Genomic DNA, 23,920 nt, shown 5'->3' on the forward strand with positions numbered 1-23,920 from the left:
ACAGACTTCTAAGCCCTCTATGTATTCATTTACTTATTCCTAATTATGTTTGATTATGTTGCCCAGTCTGGCTTTAAATGCTTGGTCTCTGCCCCCAAGTAGCTGGCCCTAAAGGTGCTTACCACCACACTTGCAGCTTTCTACACATTCTCACCCAAAACTTCTTGAGACAGGTTGGATTATCATCCCTATTATGGGTGAGAGAAAATAGGATGAAAAGATGTCAGGCACAGTGTGTACACAAGGTCACAGGCTATCACCAGCAGTCTACATCTGAACCTGGGCCGGTCCTGGATACAGAATCCAAGATTTCTGTTGAACACTTGAGAAATACCTGTGCAGTCCCTAGCCTGGCCCTGAGCTCCTGAGAAGCCCAGGAGGGTATGAGCAGCTACTGTGTTAGACATCCCCAGCCTGGGTCAAGAATGTCAAGAATGCACCAGGTACTGGGGGGCCCATAGAAGGGGAAACCCAGGAAAATCCGAGGACACAGAAGTGTCAATACATAGCATTCAGTGACTCCCTTTTCGTCCTCACAGCCTGCAGCTCACTGTCTGCCTGGGCAGCTCAGCCCAGCCACACAGAGCCTTCCTCATGCTCCCCTGAACGCTGACCCCCTTTTTCCTGAACCTCTGTGGACTTTATATCTCTAGTCACTTGCTCACCCCATGATTCTGTGGGAGGTGTCTTTGTAACACAGCCCCCCTTATACTTTGCACACATAATCTATCATGAAAAGCATGTTGATGGATAAAATGAGCCAAAAGAAGTGACAGAGGCCCTGCATGCTCCCCAAAGCTAAGCAGACTAAATTAGAGCAAACTAGGAGCTGGAGTGGCAGAATCTCCTAGGGTTCTGGGTGCAGGGCTGCCTGGCTGGAAGCCTCTGTGACCACAGGATCCGAGGCAGCTGACAGCTGTAAGACCAACATGTGCCTGGGTGGTGTTCCTGTGGCTTCTGAGATCCCCGCCCAATGGAAGAGACTTAGAAAGGGCCCTTCAGCTTCTCACCCTTCCAGGGGAAAGCATGGGGTTGGGTTTGGCCCGGCCAGGGACATCTTTTCTGAAATAGCTTCATGCATATTCAACAGCTTCTTGAAATATCCAGGTGACTATTTTAAGCAGCTTCTACTCAGATGCCCACACCTAATGGTGGGCCACGGAAACCAGGGAGAAGCCAGGAGTACGAGGGACAGTGTCAGAAGCTGCCAGCGGTTCCAGCCTTCTCCCACCCTTTGGAGCATGCTCCCTCTTGGGGATTCTCACAAATGAACTGAATGTCACCGTTGCTATGGCAACACATGGGAGGTTTCCCATCTGGCGACCTTACCCACCCATGTCTCAACCCCAAATATTCCAGGTCTTAATATACAACCTCTACACCATTCCTCGGTTTCCCTTGATGCTCTTCCACTCATGTTAGAGCTGAGACCCTGTAGAGTCAAAGAGAAGTATCATCAAATAAAGGGAATGAACACGGGACACAACTTAACACCAGGGGCTTGAGGTCACCTAGGCATCCCAGCTGGGGGGTTAGGGGAAGAGCAGTTCCACCAAGGAAGCCTCAGGACGGGCCTTACATGTGGTCAGCCCCAGATCACTGGGGCAGCAGAGACTCAGCTGTGTCAAGCTCTCTGGGGACAAAGTGTGTTGAGGTGGATGTTCCCCACCCAGGTCATTCCAATGGTTCCTTGTCATACAAAAATAGCTGGAAGGAAACAGTGGCAGGGGAGCTTCAGGATAAGAGGCAGGACTCTTATGAGCTGAGGGTCCATCCCACCGTTTTAGGAGGGAAAGAGCAAAAGTATCAATAAGTTAATGAATGAGGCGGTGGGAAGCCTGGGCTGAGAAGGTCTACTGTTTGCTATGTCCAACTTCTGACTTCTACTTCATTCTGCTTCGCCGTTGTCACCCAGAGAACTCTCCGCTCTGCCTAGGTAGGGCACCCGAGAAAGAAAGGGTCGTCCACCATGATACTTTGAGAGGACAGCCATGCAGAGGGCTGGGACAGGAGCATTAGAAAAAGATGCCGGGGGTGGGGTGGGGACATCTGTATACTGCAGTCCTCAGACCTGCTTCAGCCCCCAAAGGCCGCCTGCTTCCTGCATCTTTCTGTTCTCTTGGCTGCTTGCTGCTCCCTGAGCTCTTGTTTGCTCTCCATGCAGCTGGAGCCAAGGCTGGGACACTGATGCCAGAGACAATGTCATCTTCTCTGTGCAACTTGGAAACTCTAAGAAAAATGAGTGTGTTTCCCCTGCTCACTCCTTGGGGTGCAAAGCTCAGAGTTTGCCAGACTCTCCAAGGAGCAGGTGACCTAAAAGAAGGTTACAAACCACTGAGAGTTGGGACTTGTTGGATTGTAAAACAAATGACTTCACGTGGTTTAGAGAGGCAGGGAGGGAGTGCCGATGAGGTTCTGTGCTAAGCTGCCTCAGAGGACAAACTAGCATGGGGACTCTGCCATGCCCCCAGCATCCCTACGCAGCTAAGTGTGTGCTTTATCCCTGACATGAGACTGCTCTCCTTCCCTGTCCCAAGCCACAATCTCCCTGTGAGGCCTCTATCCAGCCCGTACTTGGCAGAAAGTAGAGAACCTATTTAAAAAGCTGGGGGAGATCTGAGCAAAGGGGGTTGGCAGTGGGTTAGAATCGCAGGGGTGGGTGCAACAAGGGGCCCACTGAAGTCTGCCCATCAGCCACGAAAGTTGGGATGTGTCAGTCCCTAATGGCTTCCTATCTCCAAGTGAGTCAGAATCATATAAATGTCATCATGGCTCCAGAGAAATGGTCACCAGTGGCTGCTCATGCCCCATATCCTCCGGCCTCAAGCAGTTCCCCAAACTCTGTCCTCAGAGCGCTTGTGTTCTCTGCTTCCTATGCCAGGAAACACATGTCCACGGTTCAGCTCCTTGCTTCCTTCAGATCTCAAATGACCCCTTCTCCAGTCTCCAGATAGATGCCTCCTATCACTACCACCCCACCATCCCCTTTCTCTGCTTCGCTTTTCTGGATAGCTCTGAGCTCCATCTAGCACACCAGTGTCCGTGGACTGAGCCCGGTACCTAGACGGTGTCTGCATCCACATCAGATACTGAATGGGCATCTGTAAGGTGAAGACATTGCTCTCTGCCTTTGTATACGCATACTGTTGTACTTCGTGTTGATCTTGTAACAACTGCACAGGGGTGAGAGTTATTCTCCTTCCAGTGAGTAAAGAAGCAGAGAGTCCAGCAACTGGAGCATTTCCTGGGTCCTCTGGGCCACTTGGGAAGCTCTGAGATTGCCATTGTTAAAAGCAAATAGCAAGCTCTCCTTCCCTGGCTGTGTCCAGATGTGATGCAGATGCTGAGATTTCAGACAGACCCCTCCCTTCACCTGCTCCCCCTTTCTGGGATCCTAGAGCATCACACAGGCTAAACACATGCTCTAGGGTAGAGCTGGACCCAGGCCTTGCTCACTTTCTGAAATAATTGTTAACCTCATACTTGAAAAATGTGACCTATAACCCAGAAATAAGTCCAGGAGGTCTCACTGCAGCTTCTGTATAGGGCCAGGCACTGGCTTGGAGTAGAGTCTGCTAACACCCACTGCTACATCCAGTCCTGATGAATGCCCTGTCTGTGAGGACAGATAAAGCAAGTGCCATGCTACCCTCAGGTTACAGCGGAGGCTTGCCAACACTGTGCCTCCGAGGACCCCACAACTCAGCCAGGAAAACAGGTGTCAATCAACTTTGTCCAAGTGGACTCCCTTTTTTCCTCGCTCATCTTGCTCCCTAAAGAATCCAAGGTAGAACGCTGGACTGTGGTGCAGAACGTGATGCTGGTGAGGTAAACACCTGGAGAGGGAAGGGGCTTTTCTACCTGAGACGTTAAGCCAGCTTGGCCCATGTGGTGAACTGTCACAAGGATCCCTGTCCCTTACCCCTCTGGCTGGGATGTGACTGATGACCATTGATCCCTGTCTTGGGGGCCAGGCCTTCCTCTCTCCCTCCACAGAGGAGATAATGAGGTAGAAGAAGGAGGTAAGCAAGCAGAGACGCGTGCTGTCTGCAGCCCTCCTCCTCTCTGCTCTCACAGACCTGTGGTGGTGAAGGAAGATGCTCTTAACAGGCTCTGCTCCTCCTGCATCCCTAACTGGAGGCTCCCCGACACCCTGAGCACAGTCAGTCAGGTGTGGCTGCAGAGCACAGCCCTATCTTTCTCCTGTTAGGGGATAATGGCTTCCCTGCTATCTGGGAAGGACATGGGGGTGCGGGCCGGGCTCAGAGCCTCCCTATCTCATCCTGTTAAGTGGCAGAGGCAGGATGGGAGTCCAGGGAGAGGGGACAGCGTGAAGCTGGCAAGGCAGATGAAGATCACTCAAGCTCTGGATTCGTATGGAGCCAGGTTCGAATCCTGCCTTCCCCAGCCAGGCACTGAGTGCTCTCATCTCTGAGAATGATGATGTCTGCTCTGCAGGGTTGTGACAGTGAGCTTGGGGGAGGCATGGAGCTATCTAGGTGAAGGAGCCCAAGAGGCAGTCCCCAGACAGGAGCAAGCTGTGATCCTACAAACGGGTCTCTTACCTCAAGTTATAGGTAAAAGAAACTGAGTCTGGGTGAGTCCGTAGAGTTCCCACGGCCAGCAATGGTGTGAGGTCATCGCACCTCGAGTCATCTGACTCCTGACTCCACCCCTGAGGAGAGAAGCACATTCAGCAGGGGGGGGTCCCGGACAGGTCACATGGGCTGACCCTGGAGGAAGCCACTAGAGCATGTGGCCTTGGAGCAGAAGGTCACAGACGCCAGCCAGAGCCACATAGCCAAGGTGGTTGGTGGCTTTGCACTGACTGACTGGTGACCTGGAGTCTAGCAGGCCGGGCTTCCCTTTCCGTTTCCTTCCTGTGCTGGCTGTCAAGCCGAGTCACCTTCAGGAAGCCAAAGCGGTGAAGCAGAGAGCAGGGAGACCTGGGTCCCCCACATCTCTGTCCCCACCTCACCTCGTGACCCCAGGCCAGTGGCTTCTCCTTCTCAGGGCCTAGTTTCCACCTAGGTCAAGTCAGCTGGCTGCTGGGTCTCTAGGAGGTCGCCTGAAAGGATTTTCCAGGGACAGTGCTCTCTGGGAGAGAGTTTACAACAAAGAGCCACTTACTCAGCTGGTCACCCAGTGAGTGGCTTGATGGTCACTAGGCTCCACAGGAGCACTCTTATGCAGGGCCTGACTGTTACCATGAGTGTGTGTGTGTCGGGGGGACCAGGAGAGTGGCAGTGATATCCTGAGCCTCTTCTGTCTTCCCCTCCTTTGTCTCTTGGTGCTTCATTTTTAGGCCAGCTTCTCAGGGCACATGCTGTCCTGTAGCAAAACCATATCCAACAGGGCCTTTGCTAAGGACCCAGCCTTGGTTCCTGTAGTAAACCTTCCATTCACTGAGACCCAAGAGAATGTTTTTCTCATATGTGTGAATGTGTTATTTGTATGAGTGCATGCATATTTGGTTTTGTGTGGCTGCACATATGATGCTAGCATGCACACCTGTGTTTGTGTTTGTGCAACGGGAAGGCCCAAGACTGATGTCAGGAGTACTGGTGGAGCTTGCTCCCCAGCTTATTGATTGAGAGGCAGCATCTTTCAGCTGGACCCAGAGGTTGCCAATACCCTGAGTAGGCTGCTTGCCCAGGAAGCCCCTCCTCCCCACTCATGCTTGTCTAGAATGTACACAGGGCCCTGGGGACCCCAGCTCTGATCCCCACACTTGCTCTGCAAGTGCTCTAACCACTGAGAAGCCCACTGCCCTCCAGTCTGGGAAGCTGTTTCTTTTACTCAAAGTTCCAAAACCTGCTCAGAGGACCTCTCCCTGAGGACTCACTGGGGACTCATTTCTGCAGTGGTTTGCATTGCATGGCCCTGACATCCCAAGGTCTCTGCAAGGCCCTGCAAGGTTCAAAAGCTTGTGCTAAGGCTGGGCATTGCCTGGGAGATTGATTGAGTGGGATTGTGGCACCCACTGTGCCTCCTAGTACTCTGGGAGTGGTAGCACTAAGAAAAGCAAGAAAGAGTACAGGTCCCAAAGGCTCTAACCGTAAGCTCCTGCCTACAAGCTGGGGTTCAGTTGACCTGTTCCTGTTCTCTCTGGACTGATGCTGGCCTCGCCTCACTTGGCAGCTCTTCGTCTGGCTGTACTCTTTTATATTTCTGTGCCTTGCATATCACTCTCCTGACCTAACACTTCCTCTCCTCTCCCATCTTCAGCTTGGCCCCACAGCAAGCCCTCTCAGGATCTACTTGCACATTACTTTCCTAATTTGTCTTCCGCCGTGGTACCTCTGTATGGGACTCGGGTATACATCTATGTGGTGCCTCCAAAGCTAAACACTGATCCCGGGGCCTGGAAGATGCTGAGGCTCCCCGCGTCTGCTAGAAGGAATGGACATGAACTCCCTGGGGTAAACTGAACGAGCTTCCATAGCCTGTTGCTGAAGCTCCAGACAGCATGGCAAGGATGAGAGACTTGGGGAACTTGGATCTATATGAGCTCTTCCGCTGAAGTGTTGGCTCCACTTTCTGGGCATCAGCTCTGATAAATGGGTCAGTTGGAAGACGGTCTTTCACAGAGCTCCTGGAAGGTTCATAAGACTGTTTCTTAAGCTCAGAAACAGCCTGCCAAGGGCTTCCAGGGTCCTTCTTATAATTCCCCTGTCCCTTCTCCACACCCCGACTCCCATCCCTGCTTCTAAAGCTCACTCAGGGCCAAGCCTATTCAGGTGCCAGGGACATAGAGAGAGATCAGATTGTACATGCACTCAAAGGCTTGTGGCTTAGTGAGGAAATAGACATTCTCACAGCAGCAGGGGGACCACAGAGAGACCCAGGAGCCTGACAGACTCAAGGCAACAGAATCCATAGTGACCCCAAAGCATGTGCACTGCTGGTGGCCCATGGGACGGACAGATGTGGCCTCAGCATTCCAGGGTGCTGAAGTGTGTCATGGCAGGTGCCTGGGTAAGCATATGGGAGAGGGAGGCCGCCGTCCAATTAAAGACCTGCTGTTGGGGTATGGGATCCCTAGAATGTGTAATAACCTGAAGGAAATATCTAGTGAAAAGGTTTCAGCAAAAGAAGGTATGATTCTGTGCAGGACCATGCCATTTCCAGCAGAGAGCAAAATGTGCAAAATGCTGGGGCTGAGATGTAGCCAGGAGAGGTACACAGACTGAGGCCTCTGAGTGGGTGAAGGACAGGTACCTCGGTCGCAAGGTAGAGGCAGTGGAATCCACACACAGTGTGATACAAGGTCTCTCTCAGCAGTCTTCTCTGGCTATAAGCCACCAGACGCACGTTCTGATCCAACTAGGATGCTCCCTAGGGAAACGAGGAAGAACACAGCCTATTTCTGCTGCCATGCTGGTCTATGGAACAATTGCTGGACAGGGCACATTGCCCTCTGTTGCCCATTTACTGCTCAGGACATGGGGCAGGAGGCCTGGTCTTGGTAAGCAGCTGCTCAACATTGTAGCTCAGGCAGGCAGCAAGCACATCTTGCAGGTCTTAAAACACATGTCAGGGTTGAGGAGATGGCTTTGTGGGTAAGGAGCTTGCAGCGAGAGCAGGAGGGCCCGAGCTTGGATCCCCAGCATCTGTGTAAAACCCAGGCACAGCAGCACACCTCTGCCACCACAGTGCTGAGGGTTAAGGGCACGGGGCGGGTGGGGGTGGGGAAGGCAGATCCCAGAGTCAAGAAACAGCCAGGTAGCTGAGGCAGTGAGCTCTGGGCTCAGGGAGAAATCCTGCCTCAAAAGATAAGGTAGAGGATGGTAGAGTAAGACACCTGCTCTTATCTCAGGCCTTCTTGTCAGCATGCGTGGGTGAGTATGCCCCTGTACACATGTGTAGACCAGAGGTGGCGGGGAGAACCTCTATTCTAGCTCAGTGGGTCACTCCTGGACAGCTAGGAGACAGCTCTTAAATTCCATTGACAAAACATACGGGCTAGTTCTTGGTTCTCGGGAAAGACATAGGCTTTGGGGTATGACAAACCTTGACCCTCAGTTTCCTCGTCTGTGAAGTAGGAGAGATATTAGTCATCTCTCCTAGGATGATTGCTCTGAGGATTGAGGAAACTCAAAACACTGAGCCCAAGCCAGGCAAGTGGTAACTGCTACTTTGTAATTGGAAGCTGGGACTATTTCAAAAAAAAAAAAAAAAAAAACCCAACAAGCTTCCACAAGGGGCTTGTACTCCATGCATTGTTGAGGGCGTTTGTTTGTTTGTTTGTTTGTTTGTTGTTTCTCTACAGTAAGTACGCTTGAGACTGACCCTCTTAGAAAGTTGTTACTGCTTTATTTTTGCAGGCAACAGATGCAGCTTGTAGAGCAGACCTCTGGGGTTGTCTTGCCTGCCTAGTAAGACTTTCTGCCTACTGACTGGTACCTCTACATACTGTTTGAAGTATCTTGAACTCTGTGCGGGAGAGGACAGCAGGGGTTGACCAGCATAAGAATTGGGGCCACAGTTTCTGTGCCTTCCATACTACCCTGTCCTACCTTTTGAGGGTAATAAGCCAGCCATGGGGTCGGCTGACAGAGAAGCAGGTTGGAATATGGAGTATGACCTGGGGTCAGCTGGGCAAGTAGAACTAAGCTAGAATCCCTGGCTGGGCTGAGCGCTGCTGGCCACACCATCAACACGGCCCCCTCTGTCTCTGTCTTTCCCAGCTGCTGCAGCACTCACAGTTACCTGCTGAGGTTAGAGTCTGGAAGAGAGAAAGATGAGTCAGACCTGTGGCCAAGACCAGAGGGACCCCTTTGTCATCTTGCCTATGCTCAATGGTGACAGAGGCCAGAGGCCTCAGCAGTTTGATAGAAAGGGGTGTCTCTAGCTCAGGCCCGGTCTGAGAAATGACTGAGTTCTATATGCAGCTGCCATGGCCTATGTGACCATCATAGGGACCAGTGTGAATCAGAAAGGACTTGGCAGTTCTGGACCATGTCATCTTCCAGGCAGGATCCAGACATGAAAACAGTTCCTGGGGCCCAACTATGTAACTACACCTTTACAGAGAGGACTTCACTGGATGTTATCCTTAGGGAGCAGTGTTTGAGTCGGGTGCTCAGATAGATGCCCTGGCCCCAGAGATCACGAGGAAGTGGAAACAAATGGTCAGAGGTCAGCCTAGGCAGCCATATAGAACACCTGGCTTGGGGTAATGAAATTAGCTCTGGTCCAAGTGAAACTCAGTTTCCTCCATCCTCCCAGCACAAGGCAGGATGCACTTGTAGTGATTCAGGTGAGCCTTCAGACACTAAGCTAAGAGCCCAGAGCAAGCAGAGCTGTTCCCCTGACCTGCACAAAGCCTGTGGAGCCACAGCTAGATATTGTTGTCTTACAGATGAACAGATCTCCCTAGTTCCAAGGCCAGACCTCAGACCCAGCCACAGACCCCTCCCCAGACCATGCAGCTGGGCTCTGGGCCACTGGGAAGGGCAGGAAGGAATCACACCTCAGAAACAGGAAAGGCAGTGAGCACCCTTCCCTCGCTCTGGCCATGGAATCTATCTTTCCTGTACTCAGAAGCAACTGTGGCTTGTTGAATGAGTACTAGCCCAGGCCCTGCCTCCCACTCTCTGGGACCCTTTGGCTTCTGGAAGCTTGAGTGTTCTCATTCAACAAAGCAGGTCTCAGAAGGCTTCTGCATGGAAATGGGAAGACCCGCTGGAATTATTAGATGTGTATTAGAAGAATTAGGAAGTGGCTTTGGGGAAGTAAGAACAGACTGAGGAAACGAACATTGCAGCTAGCCCCTGTCTGTACCTGAAAGTCTCTAATATCACAAATTCTCAGCCTTGACACGAGCTGTTCTTCACTTGGTTCCTTGAGACTGCCATGGCACCTCACCACCTGAACCATGGTCCCATGTCACAGCATCTAAGCCCCTGCCTGGAAGCATCACTCTCCCATCCCTTTTTCTGTGCCTCTGCCATGCTGGCCAGATGCTGTTCTTATGAAGCCTTCTCTCCCTAGATGGTGGGGAGGGGGAGGGCAGTTCCGCGATATGCAGGCTGTGAAGTGGACTTGACTCTTTGTGACCATGTTTCTGAGCTGGAGAGCTGTCAGTCTCACCAGACACCATGCTGGGTCTGCAGGGTCTTGGTGGCCCTTGAAACCTGGATCCAAGCTGAGATTGTGTGGGTGGGGTTTCTCTAGATGTTGCTAGGGTGGGAGACAGACAGAGGTCCTGCCCAAGCCCTAAGTGTAAGTGTCCACTGCAGTGGCTCTTGTTCCTTGCAGGGCAGCTAGAGGCCAGTTTGAAAAGACCAGCAGGACAAAACGACTTCTAGAGGCCTGCAAGAGTTCCCAGAAGTAGTCTGCAGTACTGGAGGTCACAGTTTCCCTGAGCTAATGGGACAGGGTTGTTGGTTAAGGAGGGCAGACTGAGTTGGGGGCAGGCAGCTCCAACTGCCTAATGCATTGTAGCCAGCCGACTCTCTCAGTGAAGGGACTAGCTAGCTCAGCCTCTCCAGAGCAGAGCATCCAGGTCCCAGAGGCCCAAGAGTGCAGCAGACACAGCTGCCTGCCAGGAACTATAGGGATTGCCAAGAGTAAACAACAGGAGAGTAGCCATGCCAGTCACCTTCCATGGACCTCTCCCCTCTGCAGCATCCCCAGGAGATGGAACCAAAATATTTATTCAGCACAGCTGCTCTCAGACTCACTCTTTAGAAGGCAATGCAAACCATACAACCTCTCGGAAGGCCAGCCCAGAGGAGTATGCCCCGCCCTGCCCTGTTCAGCCCAGCAGACAGGGGCTTGAGGTCAAGTTCAACCTTACCACTAGTTTTGTGTCAGCATCCCACACAGCAGCCTTTGAGGTAGACATCACTATGTCACTGTATAGAGAAGGGAAGACATGAGCTCAGTCATCACACAGCCCATACGTGGCAGAATAAGATTACAAGCCAGGTTTTGAATACCCTGTTTGAATGTCCCTGCCTTTCTTCCCAGTGTCCTGTTTGTGACCACATAGGCTTGTTTCTAGGATCAGATGGAGTGATAGGTATGAGGTGTGTCAAAGTCTTTTTCTCAATACATGCTCATTTCCATTTCTTCAAGAAGAAATATTGTAAGGATGGAAGAGACAGATTGACTCACTCTGTTGGTGTGGCTAAACGCTGGACTTCAGGAACAGCTAGATCCAGGAACAGATCTCATGTTATCAGGCGGGAAAATTCTAAGTTTTCTTTAACCTCTTCTACTTTAGATTTTGCTTTAACCATCTCTTCATCTGCTGCCCTTGTGCTCCGTCCTCCATATAGGCTAGCATGGGGTTAAGAACAGAGATAGCCTCTGGGGACAGAGACAGGACATGTGTGTGTCTCAGCCTGGAGCTCCAGATTGAAAAGCTACCTTCACTTTTGGCTCTTAAGAGTGTGAAGTACCCCACCCCCAGAGAGCTGCTGGCGTTGGTCCAGTGGGATGTAGGAAGCAGCCTGCTTGGCACTGGCACTGGGCTGGTGGGATCCTATCCAGAGAGCTGGAGCGGGAGGACGAATGGGTTCCCAAGTTGTCCAGGCTAGAAGAAAATGAGAGGACTGGGCAGGAAGAGAGGGGGGCCACCTGCTACCTGGGGCTGGAGGACAGCACCGAGTGGGTGGGGGTGGGATGTAAGCATGTAGGTCTCCCTATCTATAGACTCCCCACTTCAATCTATCAGACAAGGGAAATGAGGCTGGCCCAGAGTATGATGTGATGTTGCATGCTGACAGGCATCCTGCACTGGTTAGCTTTAACTGCCAACTTAATACAACCTTGAGCAGTGGTTCTCAACCTTCCTAATGCTGTGACACTCTAATAATACATCATGTTGTGGCAACCCTCCCCCAACTATAAAATTATTTCATTGATACTTTATAACTGTAACTGTGCTACTGTTATGAATCATAATGTGAATATCTGATATGCAGGCTATCTGATATGCCACCTGTGTGGAACCCGCAGGTTGAGACTTGCTGACCTAAAATGACCTGGCAAGACAATCTTAATGAGGAACCACCTCCATCAGATTGGAATGCTTGTAGGTGATTGCCTTAATTGTTAATTGATGTAGGAAGACCCAGCCTATTGTGGGTGATACCATTCCCTAGGTTCTGGATAATACAGGAAAGGAGAAAACTAGCTGAGAGCAAGAAAGCAAGGTTCTGTGTCTTTATTCTCTCTGCTCTTGACTGTAAATTCGATTCTTTGAATTCCTGTTTTGACCTTCTCACATGGTAGACTGTGACCTGGGATTGTAAGCCAAATAAACTCTTTCTTTCATAAGTCACTTTTTGTTGATGTACTTGTCACAGCAAAATAGAAATGAAACTAGAATAGATTTCAGATTAGTTCCTAGGAAGCCCAAGACCAGTGTGGAAGCACCTGCTTTTCGCCACCCAGTCATATCCAGCCTCACCCAGGCCCCTCTTGGAGTCTATAAGCAAAACTTGTACATAGAACTGACAGGATGGGAATGAAGGCATGAATGGTCTCTGTACTGGCAGCTCCCTAGGTATCCCTGGGCTCTAAAGCCTGATGTCTCTCTTGCTCTATAATGGTAGCATAATCAGGCTACGTGGACAAAGTGGGAGACTACAGTCATATTCAGAACCCTAAGACTTACTGGGTTCCCCATTTTCATGCCTACCACCCCATCCATGGTGGCCTCTTCTGAGCTGCTAATGAGGGCTGCATTTTAAGCCATTCCTGTGCCAGGACATGAGTGACACACTTGCCTTGGCTTCCTAGGGTCAACAGACACTAAGGAGACTATCATGCCATTCCAGTCTGATTGGATCTCTGACATTAAGAGAAATGGGGGACATGTGGTCTAGCCGCCACAGAAGCTCCCAGGCTTCTCTGGTGAGCAGTACACACATGCTACCTCATAATGCAGCTCCCACTTCAGTGAGGGGATGTAGACATCAGACAGGAAGGCCACAAAAAAACATGAGTTCCAGTGGTAAGAGAGAAAGCACAGACCTGCGGAGTGGATAGCGAGGACCTGGTTTAGTCTGGGATCAGGGAGGGCTTCTCTGAGGAGGTGACATGCAAGGGGATGTGGAGTGGTTTGGGAAGAGCCAATCTCATAAGGAAGGGATGCCTGGGCAGAGTGTTTTGGAAAGGCCCTCAAGGAAAGTACCTTCAGCCTCAACTGGAGTGCTGGGTGAGGAGGCGAGTGTGGTAGGGCAGTCTCTGAAGCAAGTCCTGGAGAGCATGTGCAGGAACGTGGCCTTTGTCTGAACTAGGAAAGATGGACGCCACCGAGAGGATTTAAGCAGGAATGACCTGTTTGAGGGTAGGCATGGGGTAAATCTTAGAGGGAAGGACCTTTGGGAGACAGAAATCTCTCAGGGAGAAAGCTCTCTAGCTTCTCATACCAGCATTGTGAGAATTCTGTAGAAAATGGGGTTCAGAGAGCAGGGTGGGGGTAGGGTGAGCATCCTCATGCTGATCTAGTGACAGCTGTGTCCCTTCCCTGCCCCTCCCAGCTCTCTTCCTGCTTTGTGGTATTTTGGGGACCCCTGAGAACGCTGGGACCCACGGTGTTTTCCAAGCATGTTTGATCAGGGCAAGAGCTGTGGGCAGAAAAAGTCAACTGCCCCAGTGCCCCTGGACCAGGTGGATCTGGGCTAAAACTTGTTCAAGATGCTCGCTGAGAGACCTCCGAGGCACAGGCAGGTGTGCAGTATGTCTACTCTCTTCTCTGTTTCTATTCCCGCACCCTGTTACCTAGCTTGGAAATTCCATGTTCTAGAAATATGCCAGGCTAAGCCTGGTGCAAAGGTTATACACTTGAGTCTCAATGAACAGAGCGTGGGGTTCCTAGAATAAGCCAACTGAACATAGGCCTTCCCAGGTCTCCTGTTCACAATGGTGTGAACAGGGAGTAGAGGGAATATAGACGGGAAATGACAGCTCCCCTGCCCCTGCTCCCTGGATGTCTGTCAGTTAGTTTATGAGCATCTAAGAAGCATCAGATGCTGATGTGATCATAGGGGCCTGGCCATGTGGGAGATGGGTGCCATGACAGTTTTCCTGGTGCCAGACTTCTGCCTTTGTGGCATTTAACAGTCCTGACAAAGCTACTCAGCGTGGCCACTTGAGGGATGTTTGGTCATTGGCCCTGTTCTGAGGGGCTGAGTGGGAGATCCAGGCTTACAGAAAACGTGCTTCCTGCCCTGTAGGGCAAGCCCACACCCCACATAGGGCCAGGAAGGGTTGCAGAAGGTCCCTCCCAGCACCTAACACAGTGACCCGCACAATGTGACTTCAGGGTCTCAGCTTCTCTTGTTTCCACCACGATGAGGACATTTCGGCTGGTCAGATTTGGCTCAACTCAGCGTATGCTTCCCCCTTCTCTCAGTGCCTATGCAACTGAGACTCACAATAGGGTGAACAGGAGCCTTCAGTACCTAGTCAGATAAACTTCAACAGTGAAGAGCCAGTACTTTTCTTCTCTTCTCTTCTCTTCTCTTCTCTTCTCTTCTCTTCTCTTCTCTTCTCTTCTCTTCTCTTCTCTTCTCTTCTCTCCTCTCCTCTCCTCTCCTCTCCTCTCCTCTCCTCTCCTCTCCTCTCCTCTCCTCTCCTCTCCTCTCCTCTCCTCTCCTCTCCTCTCCTCTTCTCCTTTCCTTTTTTTGGCTTGGGAGACATTTCTGTCAGTAAAGTGCTGCCACGCAAGCATGAGGACCTGAGTTCAGATCCCGCTCCCCCTTGTATCTATGGAAAAGCTGGAGCCATCTGAGCAGAGATGTAATCTCAGGACTGGAGGGGTGGGAAGAGGTAGATCCTGAGGACCTATCTACCAGTCAGTCGAGCTCCATCAGTGAGGTCCAGGTTCCCTGAGAGATGCTATCTCAAAAAAAAAATGATAATAAAATAAGATAGTAAGCAACTGAAGAAGTTATCTGATATCAACCTCTGGCCTCCCTATGTGTTACACACACATACATACATACATACATACAGAGAGAGAGAGAGAGAGAGAGAGAGAGAGAGAGAGAGACCTATAATAAAAAAAGAAGTTAGACTTGGTCTCACAGGTCTTGTTTGTTTCTAGTGAGGGGTAGTGTGAAGAAGTGCATGCATGATCAGGAGCTCCAGGCTGTAATGGGGCTCATTGCTTGCTGAATACTAGAATCTGACCTTCACCCTCCCTCCTCTATGCCCTCCCTCCTCTATGCCCTCCTTCCTGTGTGGTGCGGATAACTGATTCCTCTCAGGGTCAGAAGTGAACTAAGTAGGAGACACAGGTGAGTGGGAAATGCTGGCCTTGGAAAGCGCCTGCTCCTGGCAGGCAGCTCCCATCCTCTCTGGGAAGAACCCAAAGGTCCCCTGGGAAGTTATCTGATTCTTTCACTGTCCCCTTACATCAGAGACCACCCATCTGGTCTCTGGGATCTCCCAGCTGCTTGCTCCTCAGCCAGCTGTTTGTCTCCAACTGTCCTGTGGTTACAGAATCTTTCTACCGTTCTCAGAAGCCTCTTTCTCAGGTCTTCCCCAGGAAGGGACCTGAGCCCACTGAGTGAGGAACAGACAACCCCGGGGAGGTCCCTGGAGGGCCAGCCTGGGAGAAGCCAGATGAGTGTTGGCTTGTATTTTTCAAATAACTCCATGTCCACAAAGATAAAAATGTGGTCCATCCTTACATATTTTATATGTATGTGTGTTCCCAGTACATTTCCTTCTAATTTTTAAAACCATACATAACATTTAATCCATATGGTTCTGATTCCTTAACACTTAAATCATCCAAATGTTGTTTTGTAAGATCTATTTGCAAATCTCTTTACATAAGCTTTTAACTCATTCCATCTCAAGGGGAGAAAATCGGGATCCCTAGGGTGGGGCTCCTCTTCCTGGCTTCTCTGTTTCTTTTCCCAAGGCCAGATGAGGTCTTGGCAGCCTGGTCTGGGCCCTAGATGCTTGGGCTTTGTCCTCAGGGCAGATAGTTGGGGAGTCAGATAGGAGAAGGATAGATAGACAGACAGAAAGGCTCCTACAGGGTCTTGGCCACTTCCAAGCTCTCTAGCTCTTCTCTCCATAAAGGTTTGAGGGACATAAACAAGGTACTTAACCAGGGTAAGGTAGGGGAATCAGTGGGGCTTTCCCCACACCTGGAGCCTTGTGTGCCTCTGGGGCAGTGCTGGGGCAGGTGGAAGCCTGTTGGGCTATGGGTCATCCTTCAAGAATCCTGAGACAGCAAACATCACACTGTAGTCAAACTGGGCCTGGAGCAACAGGTGGCCTTGCTACTGCAGGCGCTGAGGACCAAGAGGCCTAAAACAGTGGCCCCAGAGCCAGAAGCACAAGACAACAGCACCTTACTCACTATCCCCCATCCCCCAGTCTCCCTCTCTCTTCTTCCTGCTCCCTTGGTACCAGCCTCCACCATTCAGTATCCTTAGGCTTCTTCATCTGTTTTCCTGGCATCTCTCAGCTTCTCCTTTGATGGATACCCACCTACCTGGTAGATGCCCACGCATCTTCAAAACCCAACTTTGCTTCCCTTCTCCATGGAGAAAACTCTTTAGAATCAGTAGACGTTGGCCTTTCCCTCTACCTCCCCAGCCCGTGTCTTTCTGAACTGTCATTATGTCCCACACATTAACTGAATGTCTGGGAAGGATGCTTCAGGACCTGTGCTGGGAGCTAGCAGTGGGATTCAGAGAGAAGCCACTGCTGTCCAAAGAGCCTGGTCTGCTTAAGGCAAGTCCCTATGTGACAACTTTCTGAGAAGTCAGGATGGAATTCGAAGATGGTGCCTACAAGACTAGATGGTGCCTACAAGACTCTGGCCATGAATGTGCAGTAAAACAGGTGGAAACTCTTGGAGTGTCCAGGTATGGCATGGCTGCTGGGATTCCCCACTGCAGGGGCCTGTGGGCCAGCTCTGATCTGGACACCACCGGTGTCTGTATCCACAGAATGGGATTTGTTTCTCTGCCAGTTCCAGAAGGAGCAAATCCCAGACAGAGCGGCCTCTGGGACGGAAGAGCAGATGCTCAATCTAAAATTAGGCTGCTGACTGCGGCTTCGTGGAGGCTTCGGAGCGGATCTGCTCCTCGCAGCTGTCAGTATATAGCAGAGGAGACGTGGAGCCCCTGCGCCCTGGTGAGGCTGAGCAGAGCTTGCAGTCTGCAGCCTCCCCATGGTGCTTTACTGGCCTTGACCTGTGGCCTCAGATTCCCTTCCCAGGAGGGAGCTGCCTCAGGCCTCAAGGGGGCTCCTCTCTGACTTTTGGCTTTGAAAGCTTCCTTAGGAGTTTAAACAAATAGGCTCATAATGGCTTGCCAGGGAGAGCCTGTGTGTGTGTGTGTGTGTGTGTGTGTGTGTGTGTGTGTGTGTGTGTATGCACGTGCACACACATGGGAAGAAGCCAGAGGACAACAAGCCAGAGGGGTTTCAGGGTTTCCCCCCATCTTGCTTGAGAAAGGCTCTTTGCTGGGACTCTCCCATTTCTGCCTCACACCTCAGCCCAGGAACACTGAAGCTACAGTCACACCACAGCACCTGATTTTATGTCTGTTCACAGATTTGAACTGAGGTCCTTATGCTTGTACTCCAAGAACTTTCTCCAGCGTCGGCCCTCATGCCCCTTTCAGCTCTCACAGCCTGCCCTAGATGAGCTTTGGTTCTGGACACCGGTGGATTTCTTTAAAACCAACGTCGGGAATCTGGGCATGTGGTGCATGCCTGCAAACCCATGCAACCAGGGAAGGGGAGACAAAGGGATCAAGAGTTCAAGATCATGCTTAGTTAGCCTGAGATGTCTGACACTCCATATGTGACACTCCATTTCAAAAGACAAAAGCAAGAAGACAGCAACAGAAACACCCCCCCCCAAGAAAACAAACGAACAAACAAATGCAAACAGGCAGGAGAGGAGCCTGGTTTAGGAATTTCTTTTATTTCTCCCAAACCTGCAGGTCTCACAGCGGTCCACACACTGAGCTTCAGGCTCATGATGGCCTTCCCTGTACCACATGACTTAAAGTCAGCTCTTCCAGGAGGTTATGCTAACCGTTCTTATATGTGTGACCCATCCCCCACCCCAGCCCTCCTGGTCATTGTCTCTGTTACAGCCCTCTTTGCTAAATTCTAATTGTGGTCCCTGGCTCATGTGGAGACCAGGGCCTTGAGGATGATGTGAGGGTATGGGTATGTTGTGCCCAAATCTATGAAGGGCTGCCCAAGTAGGTTTGGGGAATGTGTTTGTTCCCATAGCACCATACGTGAACGCTTGCCTGTGTATGTCTCTTTACCAGAGAGGCACTACCAGATGAATAGGACCACTTCTGAGTATGACGAGGTGGTCAGTGCTCATTCAGAGTCATGAGATTCTGTAAGATCCCGATATCCGGGAGAGAAATGGGTGTGTGTGTGTGTGTGTGTGTGTGTGTGTGTGTGTGTGTGTCTGTGTATTTGTTGTAAGAAGCTGATTCTCATGTATATGGTGATCAACAAGTCCCAAGATCTGTTAGAGTCAATTTCAATCTGAAAGCCAAGAGAAGAACCAATTATTTCCTTCTGATCCCAAAGCCTTGGAAGATGAGCTGCTATTTTTGTGGGCCAGCAGGAGGGTCTGGTCCCCTCTTCCTTGGCTTCCGTGTCCTAGGTATGCCCTAATTGGCTGGATGATCCTCACCTACTTTAGGGAGAGAATGTGCTTGACTCAGTCTACTGAGTCACAGATTAATTTCATCCAGGGTGTGTCCCTCACAGACACACCCAGAATAATACTTGGCCATCAAAATCCAATGCCAGCCAACCTGGCACAAAATTAAATCTCAGCTACTCTTCTCTGCCCTCACTGCAACTTTAAATGTAGAACATTTAGTATACAACTATAGCATTTTATACATAAACCCCATAATACATTTGGCCCATTGTCTGCACTGGTCCTCCTGCCTCCTCCTCAGGTCTTGTTCCTCATCACAAATAGCCCCTCTCTGATTCCACGTTTCTATGTGTATGTACATGTGTATACACATGACTAGATACAGTTTTTCGGGAGAGAGAAGATATGGTACATGTGTGTGCTCCCTCCCTACGTCCTGTCACTCCCTCTTATAGTCCCACCTTTGCTGGAGACTCCCAGACCCCCTAATTCCCCCTCTCAGGCCCAGACTTAGACATCAAAGAGGCTACCTTCCCTCCTAAGATCTCAGCCCTTCCTCTCTGTACTCAGTCAGGTGCGCCAGGGTGCCTGTGGGACCCTCATCCTATGGTCAGATTTCCAGGAGTCAGTACATGAGAGGCAAGTTACAGGAGATTACCATTGCTATGAGAGTTTGTTTTCCTATAGAGTAGCTGATAGTGGGAGGAGCCTGGAGTCCCCCAGGGACCGATGGAGGTTTGCCTGTTTTCCTAGGCTGCCTGTTCTCCTAGGCAGTGGGGCACACAAGGAAAGAACCTTTCAGGTTCCACATGTGTTGAGCATCCACTAAGCACCAAACATTGCCCCTTGTTGGAACTCACAAAATCCAGGGTGGGGGAGAGGGCTTAGGCAGAAATACTTTAGTGGAATCGGAGTTTTGAAAGTGGAGGTTTTAAATCCAGTCTTCAAAACCAGAGGAAAACACAGCACGGGAAGGAGAGTGGATTGCGTTCCCTAAATGGTCAAGGAGCATGATGAGCCTCTACAGGGGAAGGTACAAGGGACAGAAACACAAGGGATGAAACAGTACAAGCAAAGACATGGCAGAAAGAGTCCTGTGAGCTGCCTTCCTGGGCCAGGCCCTTCCTGGAGGAGGATGGTTCTTCCCTGGGAAGACCCTGAGGCTGAAGGATGGAAGTCTAGAGATGCCCCTCCTGCCTCAAAAGCCCAAAGGTTCCAGTCGGGTGGAGCAAGACACCCATGTGCCTTTGTTATTATTGGACGAGGCTCCTGAAAGTAGCCTGGGAACCAGCCCCACCCCCTCCCATTCTCTCTTCTTCTCTTCCTCCTGTTGTCAGTTATTTTCCACAGTACAAGGTCTTCCTGAAACTGGCTGTTACCCACCAGGGAGCAGGATTTGTCTCCCCCATGGTAGCTGCCTACACCTTGACCCTGACTCTCGACCCTGAGCTGGTCATACAAGCCGTATCTATCACAGTTGGACAAAGGGCACCACAGCACTATTCCAGAGTTCCCATCTCCCTTTTGCTACTCCGAGCCCCCCACCCCACCCCACTGCACGACTGTTACTGTTCACCTTGTGTGAGCGTTATTCCTGTGACTTATTCTTCATACTTCCCCGTCCCTAACTGTATGAGCCACGAGGACAGAGCCTAGGTCATCAGTGTCCGCAGATCTGGAGAGGAGGGAGGGGGCGGGACTTCCTTTACTGAGCACGCTCTGCGTGCCAGCTTCAGGGCTTGGTGCCTCAGATCCCTTTTTACCTTTGATTCTGTTAGCTCTCACCTAGTCCTAGGAACCATGTCCTGGGATGCGCCCCCCCCCCACACCTCATTTTACACCTGAAGAAACTGAGCTTGACCTTTGGAACTAAGTAGTGATAAGCACTGGGCTAGGACCTGTGCCTCAGTCTGAGTGAATCCAGACCCCCAAATACTTGCTCTGATGCTGAGCACAAGGCCCTGGATAGAAGAACATTTGTTATTGACAACCCAGCCAGTCCCTTGGCTGGGGAAAGCCTGCTCTCAGAGATGCCAGGGGAATGTGGCTTGACTCATCTCATTTCCTGGAAGGGAAGGCCCTGCCTTCTCCACCTGGGGCCTCTTGGTAGGGAGGGCAAACCCTGTGGGAGTCCCTTTCAGAAATACATGTGAGAATCCAGAACTGAGGCAGGCCCAAGGGTCAGCAGAAAATGGAGAAGATCCTCCTGTCCTTTGGGGGAGTGGGGGAAATCATGGACTGGAGGTTAAGTGGCCTCTCGCAGTGGCTGTTTGCTGAGCAGGACGACTGTAAGGGCACAGCGTGATGCCCAACGTTCTCTGCATGCCTGTGACCTTCCTGGGACTGACATGTGCTTGTGAGATGTAGAGTCTAATGTGGCACCTAGTGAAGAAAAGAGTGCAGAGGAGGACCAGGCCAGCACAGCCAGTGCTGGGCACAGCCAGTCCCATCTGGGGACTGGGGATGCCCTTGATGCTACGTACGTAGCAACTATGAAGACACAGATGAGAAGCTAATACAGGGTTGTATATGCGAAGTGTACTTAGCAGACCCAGAAACTCCTAAAGCTTCAGTGAGGTGAGAAGGCCACATGGATAAGGACAAGGTGCAGACAGCATGTCTGAGAGGGGAAACTGGGCTTTAATTCTCAAAGGCACTAGGAAAGGATGCTTTAGCCTGACAGGGTCTCACTTGATTTTGTCTAAGAGTATCTCACATGTTCAGAGGGATTTAACAGAGCTGCCCAGGCCTGGTATGATGGACATACTCCCCTTAATTCACTTAGGAGGTAGATAGAGGTGCAAGCAGAAGGATTTTTGTGAGTTTGAAGGCAACTTGATCTACATAGTGGGTTTCAGGCTACTCAGAAAAAGGAAAGAAAGAAAGATAAGACCAGCCTGAGTGGGGTGGTAGAGCGAGGCCCAGTGTGACTTGTTGGCCTGAAGTAAGGCAGCAAAAGTGAACAAGAGATGCTGGTTTCCGATTTGCCATGATGAACCCCTGTTCACGAATATAAGCACGATGAGGAGGCTCGGATTCTAGATCACAGTGTGAGGACCGGTGGTGACTGGTGCTGTGTACTTAGCCTCTGCTAGATGCTGGGTACTCTCTTTCAAAAGTCTGTCAAGCTACCTTAGCTATCTTGTTAAAATGTCACAAAAGCCTTTCAAGATGAGGTAATCAAAAGCAGTGAACATCCCCAGGAACCCCGGTCCACATGGCTCAAGGCCTTTCCTGTCACCCACAGCCACAGATTATAGACTGGATCAGGGAGCTGGGGGGCTGGCTGGCTGCACAGTGCTCAGGCAGGAAGAGAGGCTTGAAGGGAATCCAAAGGACACCCAGAGAGATGCTGAGACCTCCAGCATTCTCCCCAGGAGAGGCAGGGAATGCCAAACGCATGCATGAACTAACTCTCTCTCTCTCTCTCTCTCTCTCTCTCTCTCTCTCTCTCTCTCTCTTTCTCACACACACACACACACACACACACACACACACACACCCCACACCACAAAACACATACACATAAGCACACATACAGAGAGAGAGAGAGAGAGAGAGAGAGAGAGAGAGAGAGGAGAGGGATGGAGGGAGGGGCACAGAGAATCTGAGTCTAGAAAATGATAGCCACAGGGGAAAAGAGGTGGAAAAATGAATGACTGATAGGAAGAAGACCTAAACAAAAATAAGCCAGGGCCCTCGGGGCGGTTGCTCACCCCTACCGTGAAAATTCTGCCAAGAACACTGTGACAGGCCCCACACCTTAGGAACCACAGAGTATTCCAAAAGCCTGCCTATCATTTGGTTGTTAGGAGCTGCAAAGGACACTGCACATGGAGATGCAGATCAGATGTCAGCCCTGTCCTGAGTTCTAGGACTGTGAAGTCTCTATGTTGTGATGCTGACTTTGGAGCAGATGTGTGTGTGTGTGTGTGTGTGTGTGTGTGTGTGTGTGTGTGTGAGAGAGAGAGAGAGAGAGAGAGAGAGAGAGAGAGAGAGAGAGAGAGAGAGAGAGCATGCATGTGCGTGTATGTGTGTGTAGCATTTCCATGGAAACTAGCATCTAGCATTCTAGTCTGGAACACCTGGACTGCCATCTTTTTGAATTGGAGCCTTAGAAGGAATGTGGCCTCTTCCCTGCCCCATGGTGCCTATCTCCTTCTCCTCACATTCAACTTGGCAAGCAGAAGCACCAGGAAAGGAATGGTTGCCTATCAGTTTCCACCCTTGGATGGATGTTCCAGGACATCAGCTTGCATGTTGCATGTTCGCAGCAAAGAAGTGCCTGATTCACATCTCAGGAATGAAAGAATGTGGGAAGAACCCTTGGGGGCAGGCAGTGGCTTTCTCAAGACCTGGCACTGCTATAGGCAGGGGCTGGACCCAGAGGAAGGAAATGGCATCTGGCACCATCTGCCTACTGTGTTCTATCCAGCCTCTAGGGTGGAGGAGCTGCTGAGTTATGAAGAAGAGGCAGACAGAAGCTGGCCTTGACCCTGGGATACCTGTCATGAGACTGACCCTGAGCATGGAAGCCAGAGTCCTAAAGACCTTGTGGTCTCCAGTGAGGAACGATGGCACCACTGTGATAGGGCTGAGTGTCAAGTAGCTTTGGTGTGGGAGGAGCAGGAGAGAGCTCCCTGGCTGACCATCCTAGCCACTGCTGGATGGCCTGTGTATCTCAGAGGGTCAAGGGATCAAGTAGAGCTGTAGTTGTTTGTTGAAGGCATGCTCCTTCAACCCGCTCTGTTCCTGCTCAGAATGGCCAGTTCGGGACTCTTCACTTTGGATGATATGGAGATATCATTGCCTGACAAAAGCTGCAAAGAAGTTGGTCAAGGGAGAGCAGTAGGGAGAGAGATCCTAGGGTATTGGAGAGTCCTCATCAAGAATCATCTGGCGAGAACCCCCAGAGCAGCCATTCCACCGCAGTGTCATGGCGTCCTCGCCTGAGCGCCCAGCCTGGCCCTGTTGACAACCCCTGCCGCCCAATCCCAGTTCAGTCCAGAACCAGAGGCTCTGTGATGATTCCGTATGCAACTGTTTGGCTCCCTCCGTGATCAGTCTTAGAGGACAGATTAACCAAGGTAGAGGGGTCCCTATAAGACCCAGTCTTAGAGGAGGAGGGTCCATCACAACTGATTGCAGCCGGGGTCACAGATGCAGGTGTATTTGTAGAAGCAGGAGCCACTGAGTTACCTGTGGCAGCATGAGAGCCTCTGGTAGAGCTAGGGCAGAGCCAACTCTTAAAAGGGAGGTTGTCGCCTACCCGCAGCAAGAGCGATCATTCAT

At 50.9% G+C, this 23,920-nt stretch overlaps 1 protein-coding gene and 1 long non-coding RNA gene across 7 annotated transcripts in view; one reads left to right on the plus strand and one right to left on the minus strand.

The window, feature by feature from the left end:
• Positions 1-23,920, plus strand: part of Hivep3 (human immunodeficiency virus type I enhancer binding protein 3) — a 404,287-nt gene that overhangs the window by 273,421 nt on the left and 106,946 nt on the right. The gene's annotated exons all lie outside the window — the stretch shown is intronic.
• Positions 1-23,920, minus strand: part of Gm38632 — a 30,800-nt gene that overhangs the window by 4,586 nt on the left and 2,294 nt on the right. Inside the window, exons 2-4 of the long non-coding RNA XR_003955100.1 lie at positions 4,566-4,675; positions 1,375-1,432; positions 123-188 (exon numbers count right to left, since the gene is read on the minus strand). This is a non-coding gene — a long non-coding RNA (predicted gene, 38632). The remainder of the gene's footprint in view (positions 1-122; positions 189-1,374; positions 1,433-4,565; positions 4,676-23,920) is intronic.

The sequence above is a fragment of the Mus musculus genome, chromosome 4 (assembly GCF_000001635.26).
Source record: "Mus musculus strain C57BL/6J chromosome 4, GRCm38.p6 C57BL/6J".
NCBI classification, from domain to species: domain Eukaryota; kingdom Metazoa; phylum Chordata; class Mammalia; order Rodentia; family Muridae; genus Mus; species Mus musculus.